The following is a 15,426-nucleotide window of genomic DNA, read 5'->3' on the forward strand; positions in this document are numbered from 1 at the left end:
GCACTTCACTGTGTCAATAACACAGTTACAACTCTACATTTGGAACGACATTGATGTTCAAGTTGCCCTTGCAGTGTGTTTCTTTGCCCACGTGATTCTTGAAACTATGATTCCAAATCTTGTCTTATTTTTCTTTAGTTAGTCTCTGGCAAATATTTATTTATGTACATGAATGGAATGCAGCCCTGCATATTGAAAATGTATTTCTAGAGGCTTCAGGCTTGAGGATTTAAAAGCTTGAGGCTAGAAGCGCTGAGCCGTGAGAACTAAAGGCTCATTGCTGCAATTTGAAAAAAGGTAGGTACTAGTGGTTTTCAATGCTTAGGACGGGGCACACTGCTCTGAGCTATGAGACTGAAAGCCCAGCAGTAAACAGGTTAGCCTCACACTTAAGGCTTCTGGCACTCAGTTATTCTACACATTTTTGTCAATGTGGACAACAGCGTTCTGATTATAGCTGAAGCCAATAATCTGAAGGTCTGGAGGTCTTACTTTCAGTGTCAATCCTACTAATTCCTAAAGATGCATTATTTTTATTTTATTTTGTGAGTATGAGGGTTTTGCTTGCACATACGTATGTGCACCACATGTATGCAGAGCTAGTGGAAAGCAGGAGAATGCACCAATTCTGTGGAACCGGAGTTACAGCGAGTGATGACCGTCCTGACATGTGGGCTGGGAACTGAACTGGGATCCTCAGGAGGGGCAGCCAGTGCTTTTCACTGATCTGTCTCTTCAACCTCTAAGCTCCCCTCTATTTCATAACCAATAGAAGAGCATACTTCAAATGATGTAAAGGATACTGGGAATGGCTGAAACCTGCATTAATTGATGCATTTCTCCCACATTAGGAAGAATTGTGTCCATTTGTTTTCATCTACTCACAATCCTATCAACTTGAAATTTCTCAAAAAGACAAATTTCCATCAACGAAAATTACGTCAAACAGTTTAAGCATAATTTTGTTTTAAAAAATATTCCTTAAAATGGTGCAAAAATAATATATTCTCTTATGTACCCCAAAACAGAGTCTTTTTTTTAATTGGATATTTTGTTTATTTGAATTTCTTTCTTTTTCTTCCATTTTTATTAAATTGGGTATTTCTTATTTACATTTCAAATGTTATTCCCTTTCTCGGTTTCCTGTCCATCAGCCCCCTAAGCCCTCCCTCTCCCCTTTGATATGAGGGTTCCCCTACCCATCCACCCCCAGTACCACCCCCCAACAATTCCCTACACTGGGGGTCCAACTTTAGCAGGACCAAGGGCTTCCCCTTCCACTGGTGCCACAACAAGGCTATTCATTACGACATATGAGGTTGGAGTCCAGGGTCAGTCCATGTATAGTCTTTTGGGTTTAGTCCCTGGAAGCTCTGGTTGGTTGGCATTACTGTTCTTATGGCATCGGAAGCCCCTTCAGCTCCTTCAGACCTTTCTCTAATTCCTCCAACGGGAGTCCTGTTCTCAGTACAGTGGTTTGCTGCTGGCATTTGCCTCTGTATTTGACATGCTCTGGCTGTGTCTCTCAGGAGAGATCTATATCAGGTTCCTGTTTTCTTAGCTTCATCCATCTTATCTAGTTTTGGTGGCTATATATATGGGCCACATGTGAGTTAGGCTCTTAATGGGTGTTTCTTCAGTCTCTGCTCCAAACTTTGCCTCCCTATCCCCTCCTATTGATATTTTTGTTTCCCTTTTAAAGAAGGAGTTAAGTATCCGCATTTTGGTCATCCTTCTTGAGTTTCATATGGTCTGCGCATCTTGGGTAATTCAAGCATTTGGGCTAATATCCACTTATCAATGAGTGCATACCATGTGTGTTTTTCTGTGATTAAGTAACTTTACTCAGGATATTTTCTAGTTCATTCCATTTGCCTATAAATTTCATGAAGTATTGTTTTTGATAGCTGAGTAATATTCCATTGTGTAGATGTACCACATTTTCTGTATCCATTCCTCTGTTGAAGGGCATTTGGGTTCTTTCCAGCTTCTGGCTACTATAAATAAGGCTGCTATGAACATAGTGGAGCATGTGTCTTTGTTGTATGTTAGAGCATCTTTTGGGTATATGCCCAGGAGAGGTATAGCTGGGTCCTCAGGTAGTTCAATGTCCAATTTTCTGAGGAACCTCCAGACTGATTTCCAGAGAGGTTGTACCAGTCTGCAATCCCACCAACAATTGAGGAGTGTTCCTCTTTCTCCACATCCTCACCAGCATTTGCTGTCACCTGAGTTTTTGATCTTAGCCATTCTCACTGGTGTGAGGTGAAATCTCAGGGTTGTTTTGATTTGCATTTCCATCATGATTAAGGTTGATGACCATTTCTTTACGTTCCTCTCTGACATTCGATATTCCTCCGCTGTGAATTCATATTGAGCTCTGTACCTCCATTTTAATAGGGTTATTTGGCTCTCTGGAATCTAACTTCATGACTTCTTTGTATATTTTGGGTATTATCCCTCTATCAGATGTAGTATTGGTAAAGATCTTTTCCCAATCTGTTGGTTGCCATTTTGTCCTAACCACAGTGTCCTTTGCCTTACAAAAGCTTTGTAGTTTTATGAGGTCCCATTTGTCGATTCTTGATCTTAGAGCATAAGCCATTGGTGTTGTGTTCAGGAAATTTTCTCCAGTGCTCATGTGTTCAAGATTCTTCCCCACTTTTTCTTGTATTAATTTGAGTGTGTCTGGTTTGATGTGGTGGTAAATGATCCACTTGGACTTAAGATTTGTACAGGGTGATAAGAATGGATCAATCTGCATTCTTCTACATGCTGGCCTCCAGTTGAACCAGCACCATTTGCTGAAAATGCTATCTTTCTTCGATTGGATGTTTTTGGCTCCTTTGTCAAAAATCAAGTGACCATAGGTGTGTGGGTTCATTTCTGGGTCTTCAATTCTATTACACTGGTCTACCTGTCTGGTTCTGTACCAATACCATACAGTTTTTACCACTATTGCTCTGTAATACTGCTTGAGGTCAGGGATGGTGATTCTCCCAGAAGTCCTTTTATTGTTGAGGATAGTTTTAGCTATCCTGGGTTTTTTGTTATTCCAAATGAATTTGCAAATTGTTTTTCTATCTCTATGAAGAATTGGATTGGAATTTTGATGGCGATTGCATTGAATTTGTCAATTGCTTTTGGTAAAATGGCCATTTCTACTATATTAATCCTGCTAATCTATGAGCATGGGAGATCTTTCCATCTTCTGAGTTCTTCTTCAATTTTTTTTCTTCAGAGACTTGAAGTTCTTATCCTACAGATCTTTCACTTGCTTGGTTAAAGTCACACTGAGGTATTTTATATTATTTGGAACTATTATGAAAGGTGTCATTTCCCTAATTTCTTTCTCAGCCTGTTTATCATTTGTGTGGAGGAAGGTTACTGATTTGTTTGAGTTAATTTTATACCCAGCCACTTTGCTGAAGTTTATTTATATTTCAAATGTTACCCCTTTCCTAGTTTCCCCTCTGGAAACCCCCTATTCCATCCTCCCTCCCCGTACATCTATGAGGGTCCTCCCACACCCATCCAGCCACTCCTGGCTCACTGCCCTGGTGTTCCCCTATACTAAGACCAAGGTCTTCTCCTCCCATTGATGTCTGACAAGGCCATTCTTTCTCCATCTGTACTCTTTGGTTGGTGGTTTAGTTTCTGGGAGGTCTGGTGTGTCTCCTTGGCTGATATTGTTGTTCTTTCTATGGGTTACAAACCCCGTCAACTCCTTCAATCCTTTCTCTTACTCCTCCATTGGAGACCCCATGTTCAATCCATACCTTTAATCCTACAACAAGGGCCCAGAATAGGGGAAGGAGAAAGATCAGATAGGTTGTTTTCCAGGTGGAAGGTGAAAACACACCTCATCTTTACAAGCTGAAGGAATGGCACAGAATTGATAACATGTACAGAAGCAGAAGCTAAACTCACACAGAAAACAAAACTCCTTATCAGGTAAAAATTGTTTAAAAATCATACTTTTATGCTAAAGGAAAAAGAAACTGAATATAAAACATCCTAGTTAAATGTACATATATATATTGAAACTGGTAGTTAAAAAAATGAGGCAGATAGAGATGGCAGGAGGCAAAATAACACAGATGTCATGGAGCTTGTCTGATGCTCTCTTATGTGGTTCCAAGATAAAAACATAAAAGAGATATTAGGAATTATGGTTATTGTTACATTGATAATACTGATCTTTAATAATTGGATTAGATTTTTATATTTTCTCACAGACAAAGGCCTTAGAGAAATAACATAGAGAGAAAAATGAAATAAAAAGTGAAATCTTAGAGGAGACATTACTAAAATTAATAAATTAGAATAGAGTAGATGCTACAATATTAGAATTACAATATAAGAAAAATAAAAATATGAAAGGCTCAGAACAAAAAATATACAAGAATTTATAGAGCAGAATGAACAACAGAGAGAGAAAATGAAATATGAAGTCAAGTTTCAGGGGTTACATAAGAAGAAATGATACAAATTTTTATAGATCAGATTGAAAAACAGAAAGTGAAAAATGAAATATGAAGAAAAGGCTTGGAGAACATTACTCAAATTAATAAGTCAAAATAATGTAGCTATTAACATATGAGAATTTCTATATAAGGAAAAATTATATATAGAAGTAACACTTGGAACAGAAATTACAAGAATGTATATACTAGAATGAACATCAAAGAGAGAATAATAAAACATTACAATGAGGTTTAGAGGAGACATTAGAACAAAAAGTTCAAAATCATATAGGTCACAGTGAACAAAACAAAAACAACAAAAAATGAGACATGGAAAAAGCCTCAGAGGAGAAGTTGCACAAAACTACAATTCAGATTGAACAAAATGCTAGGATAACAGAGATCCAAGCACTAGAAAGGTACAAAATATGGACCCAGAATTTAAGAAAGGAATTTAAAATATAAATTAGGGAAAATAGTCAGGTTGAGACTGAAAATAAAATGAAGAAAGCCAACCAAAGGTTGATAGGAAACTACCTTTAGTTTACCTAATTAGTATACAACAAAGACCAAGATATGATAACCATCCAAAAAATTATCAGGAATTTTAATAGGCAACATGTGAAAATGTTGAATTTCAGAAAATTTAAGGAAAATGTTGCTAATTTTGAAATGCATTGACCATTTGTAAAACAAATCCTGACTTCTCGGGCTGTGAAGAATAGAATCATTTCCCAAGACTGGAAAGATACAGCAAGAGCAATATTAGAACCTGGGTGACATTTACAATGGCTTTCATGATGGAGAGAAGAGGCTAAGGAGATAGCACAGAGAAATAGGGATGGAAGTATCAATATTGCTAAGGATCAGCTGCTTGGGGATGGTCCATATCCTGAGTTAAAATGCAAGCTGAATATAATGAAGAACTCTTGACATTGTATAGCATAGCAACCTTAAAGGCTTGGGACAAGTTTAAAGAAACAGGAAAGAGACTTGAGTCATTTTCTCAAGTTTTTCAAGGTCCAAAAGAAACATTCACTGACTTTATGCAAAGACTGACTTCAGTTATAGGGAGAAATATATCAGATTCACTATGTAGAAAGGCTCTAATTGAAACTTTAGCTTTAGAAAATGCTAATGCTGAATGCAATGAAGTAATCACCCCATTAAAGATTCAAAGTGCACCTATGTTATGTCACTTGGAGCACCAACTTTATTAAAAATGTGTTATATTGGTATTGTTCACACCTGACCTCATTAATTAGAGACTATCGAAGGGTTGTCAAGTCTTTGTAAATGGGTTCTTCTATAAGACAAACTGTGACCTTACCAACCCTGTAATAGTAATTTGTGTGATGCACAAAACAAATCAGATTACTGCAAAGAGGAGTCAAGAAAATAAAAGAAATATAAATTTGGAAGCCTCCAAATTGGCCTCATCAAGAGCTAGATATCCAATTTCAAGGTGTTGGGACTTTAACATAAAACAGTGTAGCAGATAGCCTAAATGTACAGGGCATGAGTGTCAGATAGTAAAATGAAGGCCATACATGGGTGATACAGCCATGAACCCAGGGGGAATATCATTTAAAACAATGGAAAACACAGATTAACATTCCACCAACTTTGGAGACAAAACACAAAATAGATGGCACTCCTGTATGGGGGAGGGGGAAGGGATGGGGGTTTATGGACAGGAAACTAGGAAAGGGAATAACATTTTAAATATAAATAAAGAAATATATCTAATTTAAAAAATTAACTAATTTAAAAATGTTATCAAACACAGTTACATACTGTCTATGCTGTCCATAAGCAAGATACCACAGGCTGACACTTTGTGGTGGTTTGAATATGCTTGGCCCAGGGAGTGGCACTCTTAGGAGGTGTGACCTTGTTAGAGTAGAAGTGGCCTTGTTGTCTTCTCCTGTTTGCCATGGAACAAGATATAGAACTCTCAGCTCCCCCAGCACCATGCCTGCCTGGACATTGCTGTGCATGATCAAAATGGACTGAAACTCTGAATCTCTCAGACAGTCCCAATTAAATATTTGCCTTTAGAAGATTGTTGTTGTCATAGTGTCTCTTCATAGCAATGGAAATCCTAAGACAGTAGTTGGTACCAGAGACTAGGATATTGCTGTGATAGGCCTTACCTTGCTTTTGTTTGGAGGAATGTGGGTTTGAGGACTTTTTTGGAAAGCTATGGAATCCTTTAAGTGAGACATAATGGGTCATTCTAGAAGGGATGGGGACGACATTGGTGCTGAGGGTGATTTGAACTGTGCAAATCTGGCCCAAGAGGTTTCAGTGGAAAGAGAATTTTAGTATGTGGTCTAGGAACTGTTCTTTTGACATTTTTAGGAGGGGTCATGGGGAGCAGCTGAGGCTTGACACTGTGAGAAGACAGGGAAGAGCATTGGTAAAAGTGCAACCTCAGCTGCAGTTGACAGCCAAGGGCTGAAGGGGTCTTGCAAATTAGTTGAGACTTGTCATCATCAAAAGAGCCTATGAGAGGTTATCGGTGAAGCCTCATGGCAAGGAGAAACCCTATCATGTTGGAGATGCCAATACCATGGGGTGACCACCAGGAGCAGCAGTGGTGGAGTGAAGTCAACCAGATCTTGAAGTATAGTTTTAATGGTAGGCCTCGCTGACAAGGCAATCTCCACATAAATGTTAGTGGTCAGGCAGCCCCTGGGGAAACTTCCACATGAGGACCTAATTGAAGACAACCTGAGAGTCTAAAGACTGATGATGCAGACAATACCAGTCAATCAGGAGCTACCACTCAGAAAACTTGCTTTTAGGGGATGAATGGGATGTGGTGAAGGGTATAAAGTATGGCCCTGAGGATTAATAAACGAGCTTGCTGGGGGCAGTATTGCAAATTTACAGTAGAGTTCTCACACCTGCCCCTGGAGTCTGATTCTGCACCATCTCATCTCCAACCCCCAAGGGCAAGAGGGCAAGTGCTGACAGGTTGTGGGAGGTCAACTGCACTGGAGTACTACAGAAGATAGAGCTAGAGAAGTGACTCAAGCCCTTTGGAGGAGCCCAGAAAATCATACGTAGAGCCCAGACATTGGAACAAAGAGCTGTGATGTTGAAGTTGCCTTGGAGACCCCCCAAGAGATCACAAATGTCAGAGCCGTGGGATACCTGCTAACAGAATGGAACCAACCTGAGAGAAAGTTTTCTGGAGTCAACACAGATGAAAGGATTGGGAGATATGAAGAGCACATTTACATCAGATATGTAGATGCAGAGTTCAGAGTTTCCCCAGCTATGGTTTGGTCTTACTTTTGTCCAGGATTTCTTTACTGTCATTTTGGAATGCTAATATATATCCTGTGATGTTGGAGGTATCTGATCTGTTTTTGACTTTGATTTCATAGGGTATTACAGTTAAGCAATTGGATGAATCTCAGAAAAGACTTTGAACTTTGGACTTTTGAATATTGTTGAGACTGTGATAGACTACGGGAACTTTTGAAGTTGGATTAAATGTATTTTGCATTTTGCTATGCTTTGGTCTGGCCCCCCCTAGACTTATGTGTTTGAATAAGCCTATGGGGTCCTGGGAATGGAATGTGGTGCTTTGAATATGTGTGTCCCATGGAATAATATTATTAGGAAGTGTAAGGTTGTTGGAGGAAGTGTATCACTGTGTGGGGGCTTTGAGACCCTCTTCCTAGATGCTTGGAAGACAACAGACTTTTCATGCTTGCCTTAGGAACAAATGTAGAATTCACAGCTCCTCTAGTACCATGCCTCCCTGGATACTACCATGCTTCCTGCCATTTTGAACCACTGAACCTATAAGCCAGCCCCAATTAAATGTTTGCCTTTAGTGGTCATGTTCATGGTGTCTCTTCACAGATATCCTAGCTAATACACACTTCAACTTTACATTGGGAAGCCAATGCTGATAAAACACCAACAGCCTTACCACCAAAGTGGTTGACTGGCTAACATATTTGGATTGAACAATGGTCTCTGACAAAGGAAAAATTATAGGCACTAGAACAGCAAGTTCAAAGGCAGCTGGAAACTTAACATATAGAAGAGTTCACATGCCCTTGTTTCTTTATTACCTAGTTTGATTGCATATTCCAGCTGTAATATATATACCTCCATTCATGCTATATGAAAGGATAGCATGTAATAGTAAGTCATAGGAACTCTGTAGCCAACAAGATTTATTGGCCACGCATAGCTGAAGTTTTGGTTGGAAACAGTTTCAGAATTGTTCCCAATTAGAGGGACCAGCATATACATCATCTGCTTCTTTGGTCCTTTTGATTTTCTCCTTTCTTTCTGAAGCCAAGATTTTCAGCAATTTTTTTCCTGGTCAAATCTGATTTTTATCAGTTTGGACAGGATCCATAGTTTTTCCTCTCCTGTATGAACATATGCAAAGCTCCTTCCCCCTGTGTAACACATTTCTTGCTCTCCATTCTATGGTAGCATTACCGTAATCCAGGTGAAGTTATCCAATGTCTTATATGTCTTCTTTGAACATCCTAGTGTTTCTATTAGAAATTAACATGTCTCTATCATGGAATATTTAAGCATCTTAAATGTCATATTTGGCAGATCTCTGAAGAGTTTGGGGACCACCTATTTAATATGTTTGACTTTAGGCTTAACTTGTAAATTAAGTGTATGTGGTTTAAGGAGAGAGAATGAAAAAATGAAATTCCGTTGAAGGGAAGTGGAGATAAGAGACTTTTGAAAGTGTAGAATACAGTACGATATGAGAGATTTGGGGACTCTGAGTCTGTGGAAGCTTCAAGAGGAGTACAGAAGTAATGAGACTGCAGGTGAAAGCTGGCATATAGAGTAGTCTGCAGGTGTTTCAGGACAAGAAAGTTAAGCTGAGAAAGTGGTTGATGTGCAGTGAGAGGGGACTGGGAGATGGGAGGTGACAGGGCCATAAACAGATATTGCAACTCCTGAGGAGAGGTGAGAAAAACCTAGAGAGATGAGAATGCAAGGGGGAAGGGAGCTGCTAATTGTCAGCTTGTCTAAGAGACATCTGGGAGGGGCTACTATAAGACATAAGTGTACATTGACTCCCGCTTGCCTGCTGCATAGGCCATGTAGAGTGGGCAGGCCTGGGGTGGAATAGCAGAGTCAAAAGTGAGGAATTTGGTTTCCAGAAGGGACAGGGAGCTGGGGCAGCTACTACTGGCTGGCAACTGATACTGACAGCTGAGGCGGGCTGGCATGGGAGCAAGAGTGGCTTAGCAAGGCAGATTGGCAGGCTTTGGTGGTACGGGAGGTTTTGATGAGTTCCCAGAGCTTTGGTAACATTCTGAAAGGAGAACAGTTTTTGGAGTGGTAGCAGTGGGGGTAGAGGGTTCCTAGAACCAGAAGGCCTTGGCAGTCTTATGTGTGGGCAGGGGGAGATCTAGAGGACAGCAGGACAGGCAGAGGGGACAGGCCTAGAATGCTCCACTGTCTGCAAGTCACAATATCTTTTGAAGTTGAACTAGAGGTTTAGATGGCCAATAGGAAAACAGAAAGGATAAGGGAAAGGCTTTGAATAACATAGAAGCAGGTAGAAAAGGTGGGACAGGTGAAGGCGTAGGACATATGAAAGAAGGGAAGAGAGGAAGGGGAGGGGTATTGTTGTAACTGTTGCAGATCTGAAGAGAAAAGCTTCCCCTAGAGAAGTCTTTTTTTTAATTATTTTTATTTACTTATAATTCAACCATTGTCCCCCTTCCTGGTCCACCTCCCACAGTTTCTCATCCCATTCCTTCTCCCCCTTGTCTCTAAGAAGATACCTCCCCTTCCTCCCCACCTGACATCCCCACTCAGGCCAGACCAGTTAGTCCTCTGTTGTATATATGTCAGGGGCTCCTGTATGTTGCCTGGTTGATGGTTCAATGTCTGGGAGATTTCAGGAGTCCAGGTTAGTTGAGACCGCTGGTCTTCCTACAGGGTCACCCTCCTCCTCAGCTTCTTCCAACCTTTCCCTAATTCAACCACAAGGGTCCCCGACCCTTGTAAGTGTAAGTATCTGCCTCTGTTTCAGTCAGCTGCTTGATGGGCCCCTTGGAGGGCTGCCATGCTTGGCTCCTGTTTGTAAGTACACCATAGCATCAGTAATAGTGTCAGGCCTTGGGGCCTCCCCATGAGATGGATCCCAATTTGGGCAGGTCACTGGACCACCTTTCCCTGAATCTTTTCTATATTTTTGTCCCTGAAGTTCTATTTGTCAGGAGCAATTCCAGGTCAGAGTTTTTGACTGTGGGATGGCAACTGCATCCCTTCACTTAATGCCCTGTCTTTCTACTGGAGGTGAATTCTATGAGTTCCCTCTCTCCACTTTTGAACATTTTATTTAATGTCCCTCGCTTTGAATCCTGAGAGTCTCTCACCTCCCAGATCTCTGGTAACTTCTAGAGGGTCTCCCCAACTGCTACTAACACCCCCCAAGGTTGCACACTTCCATTTATTATTTTGGCCCTCAGGGATTCTCTTCTGCCCACCCCCATACCTGATAATGTTCCCCTTCCCTCTCTCACCCAGGTCCCTCCTTCCCTCTGCTTCCATGATTATTGTTTCCTCCTTCCAAAGTGGGATTCAAGCATCCTCACTTAGGCCCTTCTGCTTGTTATCCTTCCATAGTTCTGTGGATTGCATACTAGGTACTCTGTACCTTTTTGGCTAATATCTACTTAGTAGTGGGTACATATGATACATGTCCTTTTGGGTCTGAGTTACCTCACTCAGGATAATATTTCCTACTTCCATTTGTTTGTCTGCAAATACATGACATCCTTATTTTTAATAGCTGAAGAGTATTTCATTGCATAAATTAACCACATTTTCTGTATCCATTATGCTATTGTTGGACATCTGGGATGTTTCCAGCTTCTGGCTATCACAGATAAGGCCTCAATGAACATAGTGGAGTATGTTCATAGTGGAGATGCCCCTGAGATATGGTGGGGCATCTTTTGGATATATGCCCAAAAATGATATAACTGGGTCTTCAGGTATATCTATTTCCAATTTTCTGAGGAATTTCCAGATTGATTTCCAAAGTGATTGTGCCAGTTTGCAATCCCACCAGCAATGGAGAAATGTTCCTCTTTCTCCACATCCCCACCAACATATACTGTCACCTGAGTTTTTGATCTTAGCCATTCTGATTGGTATAATGTAAAATCTCAGGTCATTTTGACTTGCATTTCGCTAAATGACTATAGGCTGCACATTTCTTCTCTGCCATTTGAGATTCCTTTGTTGCAAATTCTCTGTTAAGATCTATCCCCTAGTTTTTGATTGGGTTGTTTGATTATTTGGAGGTTAGCTTCTTGAGTTCTTTTTATATTTTGGATTTTAGCCCTCTATCAGATGTGGAGTTAGTGAAGATATTTTCCCAATATGTAGGTTGCTGATTTTTCCTATTGACAGTGTCCTTTGACTTACAGAAGCTTTTCAGTTTCATGAGGTCCCATTTATCAACTCATGATCTTAGAGCTTGAGCCATCTGAGCTCTGTTTAGGAAATCCACCCCTCCCCTGCCCTACTTTCTCTTCTATTGGATTCAGTGTCTGGATTTAAGTTGAGGTCCTTGATCCACTCAAACAGAGCTTTGTGCAAGGTGACAAGTATAGATCTATTTTCACTTTTCTACATACCAACTGCCAGTAAGACCAGCACCATTTATTGAAGATGTTTTCTTTTTACCGTTGTATATTTTTGGCTTCTTTGTCAAAGCTCAAGTGTTCATAAGCGTAGGGGTGTATTTCTGGGTCTTCAGTTCTATTCCATTGATCAACCTGTCTGTCTCTGCACCAATACCAGTTGTTATCACTGTTCTTCTGTAGTATATCTTGACATCAGTGATGGTGATTCCCCCAGAAGTTCTTTTATTGTTAAGGATCATTTTTGCTATACCTGTGGTTTTTGTTTGATCATATGATATTGAGAATTGTTCTTTCCATGTCTGTGAAGAATTGTGTTGGAATTTTTATGGGATTGCATTGAATCTGTAGATTACTTTTGGTAGGATGGCCATTTTTACTATGTTAATCCTACCAATCCATAAGCATGCATCATTTTCTGAGGTCTTCCTCAATTTCTTTCTTGAGAGACTTGAAGTTCTTGTCATACAGATCTTTCACTTGTTTGCTTAGAGTTACCTGAAGATATTTTATATTATTTGTGACTATTTCAAAGGGTGTTGTTTCCCTGTTTCCTTTCTTAGCCCATTTATTATTTGTATAAAGGAAGGCTACTGATTTGTTTGAGTTAATTTTGTATCCAGCCACTCTTGAAATTGTTTATCTGCTGTAGAAGTTCTTTGGTAGAATTTTTGGCGTCACTTATGTGTACGATCATCTCATTTGCAAATAGTGATACCTTGACTTCTTCTTTGCCATTTGTATCCTTTTTGACCTCCTTTTGTTGTCTGATTGCTCTGCTCTGGGGGCTGCAGGGGAAGGTTTCCATAATGCAAATATAAAAGTTCTGCTCCAGGTGTGGATGGTTACCCCAGAAAAATGTGTAACAATCCCGTTCCAGGAAGGGATGGTCTCCCCAGCAAAAGTGTTATACCTTTGCTCAGAGAGGTATTCTGGCAATCAGGAGTTGAGGAATACCACAAAGTCGCACAGAACAACAAACCTCAAATAAGAGTTTTACTGGAAGGGAAAACCCGGGAAAGGGAAAACCCGGGAAAGGTGCTGTCCCTGTAGGTTGATGTCTATACGCTGGTGAAGGCTGCCACAAGTTGAGTCAAGGCGGTGACCATGACTGGACAGTAAAAAAATAAGGCAAGGACAAAGTCTATAAGACAAGAGTAGAGAAGGAAGGAGAATCAAGATGGAGACGGGGAAGGATGACCCAGATCCAGGTGGTTTTGAGTTGCCAATGTAGTTGGGATGGATTTCTGTAGGCAAATTTATCTTATCTTGGTGGGCGGTTTACATCCTTACCAATAGGTTGTAAGTTTATTGTGTGGATGTATTGTGGATTGAGAATTTAACATATAAATCTGATTGTTGGGCTGCAGTTTGTTGAGTCTTGATTTTAACAGTTTGAGAGTTTATACCATAACTATTAGGGGACAGATGTTGGGAATGTAAACAGAGCAGCGGCAGAGAGTTACATGAGAGGGTAGCTTCTTCTGAGACCAAGGGGATGGATGCTGGAAATGTGAACCGAGTCCACAGTAAGAGAGTGGTGAGATAAGTGGTCTCTGTATGAAACTGGCGTGGCAGTGACCCACCTCGGTCAGAGAGTACTTGGCAGCAGCATAGAGCCACTGAAATAAATTAGTGCTAGTTCCAATGACTGGCTGGAGCCGGAACTAGTGAGAGCATGACTGACAGGGTATGCACAGTACAGCACAGCAGTCTCTGGCTCACAGGGTGGGCAGTAGGAGCAGTAGCCTTCCCCATACTGTAAAGCTAAGGGACTATATCACCTTACTTCAGTCATTGTGCCCATGAAATTGTAAAGGATGCCATTTTGTTCTGTTTTCAAGGGAGTATAAAGTCTATTATTGAGTGTTAGGATGTGCTGGTAATGGTTGGGTATGTGTTGAACTTTTCAGTTAAGATGGAGAAAACAGATTTACTTCGCTACTAGTAACAGGGAGCCCAGGGCCTCTCCTGAATTTTCAGCAACTGATAAGGATGCCTCTGTGAAGGAGGGGTTTGTCACCCAAGTTCTGTCACTAAGTGGTCAACACAGTAGTTCCAAAGGGAAATCTGGCACCCATCCACAGGATTTTCAGACATTTAGGATTAGACACAGGATCCCGGTGGAGATCATCAAAAGCAGATGGAAAACTGCCAATCAAACTGAGCTGATCGAAATGTGCCTAATGTCCATGCAAATGAGGCCACTGTGGCAGCTGAAGTCCGTCCGTGGTGGGTGGACTCTCTTCTCACCTTCCTGACGAGACATTTTGAATAATAAACTGTCCTTGCCTGGTGTCTTGTGGGAATGTTTAGGATGTTAATGAGGTAAAACTCACCCATTAGTCACTCTTGGATGAAGCGAATAGGCAATTGCTGCTGTGCAAAGAACTGGGCTGGGGGCTTGTTTAAAATTGACTGAGTCATTGTCCAAGTTACACCACCACCGAAAGGTAGATTGGCTCCCTTAGAATCTAGAGATGGCACACCCAGACACCAAGTTCTCAACACAGAGAAAATTTATTACCCTAGGGGGCAAGAGGAAGGGGGCTTAGAAAGGCAAACAGCAAAGAGTAACAGCGTTTCTCAGAAACGCGTTTTGTTAAGAAGAAAATGGGGAGTTTATGCTAGTGTGAGTTGGTGAGTCCTCATTGGACATATTAAACAAATAGTGGATTTTGATTGTTAGAGGACTTGGATTTTGTCCCAGGAATGGCAAATAATGGAATGGAGCTTGGGGTTAGCTTTATGAATGTAATATAACGGTTTTCAGCAAGAGGGACAAGGGGTAGAGGGGAGATGTATCGATGCCACATTTGCCGTGCTCAGTAGGTGTTTGCCATACGTGGGCCTCTTAGTGAGCTCTTCAGTCCTGTTATTATCACAGTGACAGTTTCCGACATTTAAACTTTCTTTGGCTTTCTTCTAAATATGAACTGAAAGGCACTGCTCTTTGTGTAAATATATATATCCAGCCCTCGGGACAGAGGGTAAAAATGTTCATGTCTTAACCCAAAATCATAATCATTTGTACAGCTCTCCAAGCTTTTGCTAAGATTCAAAGACATGAGTCTACTCTAGCTGTTTACGGACATGTGCTAACTTTTTTTCTACAGTGAGGATTTCTGGACAAATTACAAACTATGGTAGTGTGTGTGTGTGTGTGTGTGTGTGTGTGTGTGTGTGTGTGTGTATTATCTCTTTTTGTAAACTTAAATAATTGATGTAAGCTCCATGGAGTCATATGTTGGATCTACCTGTAATAAGTCAAAAGTAACCCAGATGATTATCCT

The sequence above is a fragment of the Rattus rattus genome, chromosome 6 (genome assembly GCF_011064425.1).
Source record: "Rattus rattus isolate New Zealand chromosome 6, Rrattus_CSIRO_v1, whole genome shotgun sequence".
Lineage (NCBI taxonomy): Eukaryota > Metazoa > Chordata > Mammalia > Rodentia > Muridae > Rattus > Rattus rattus.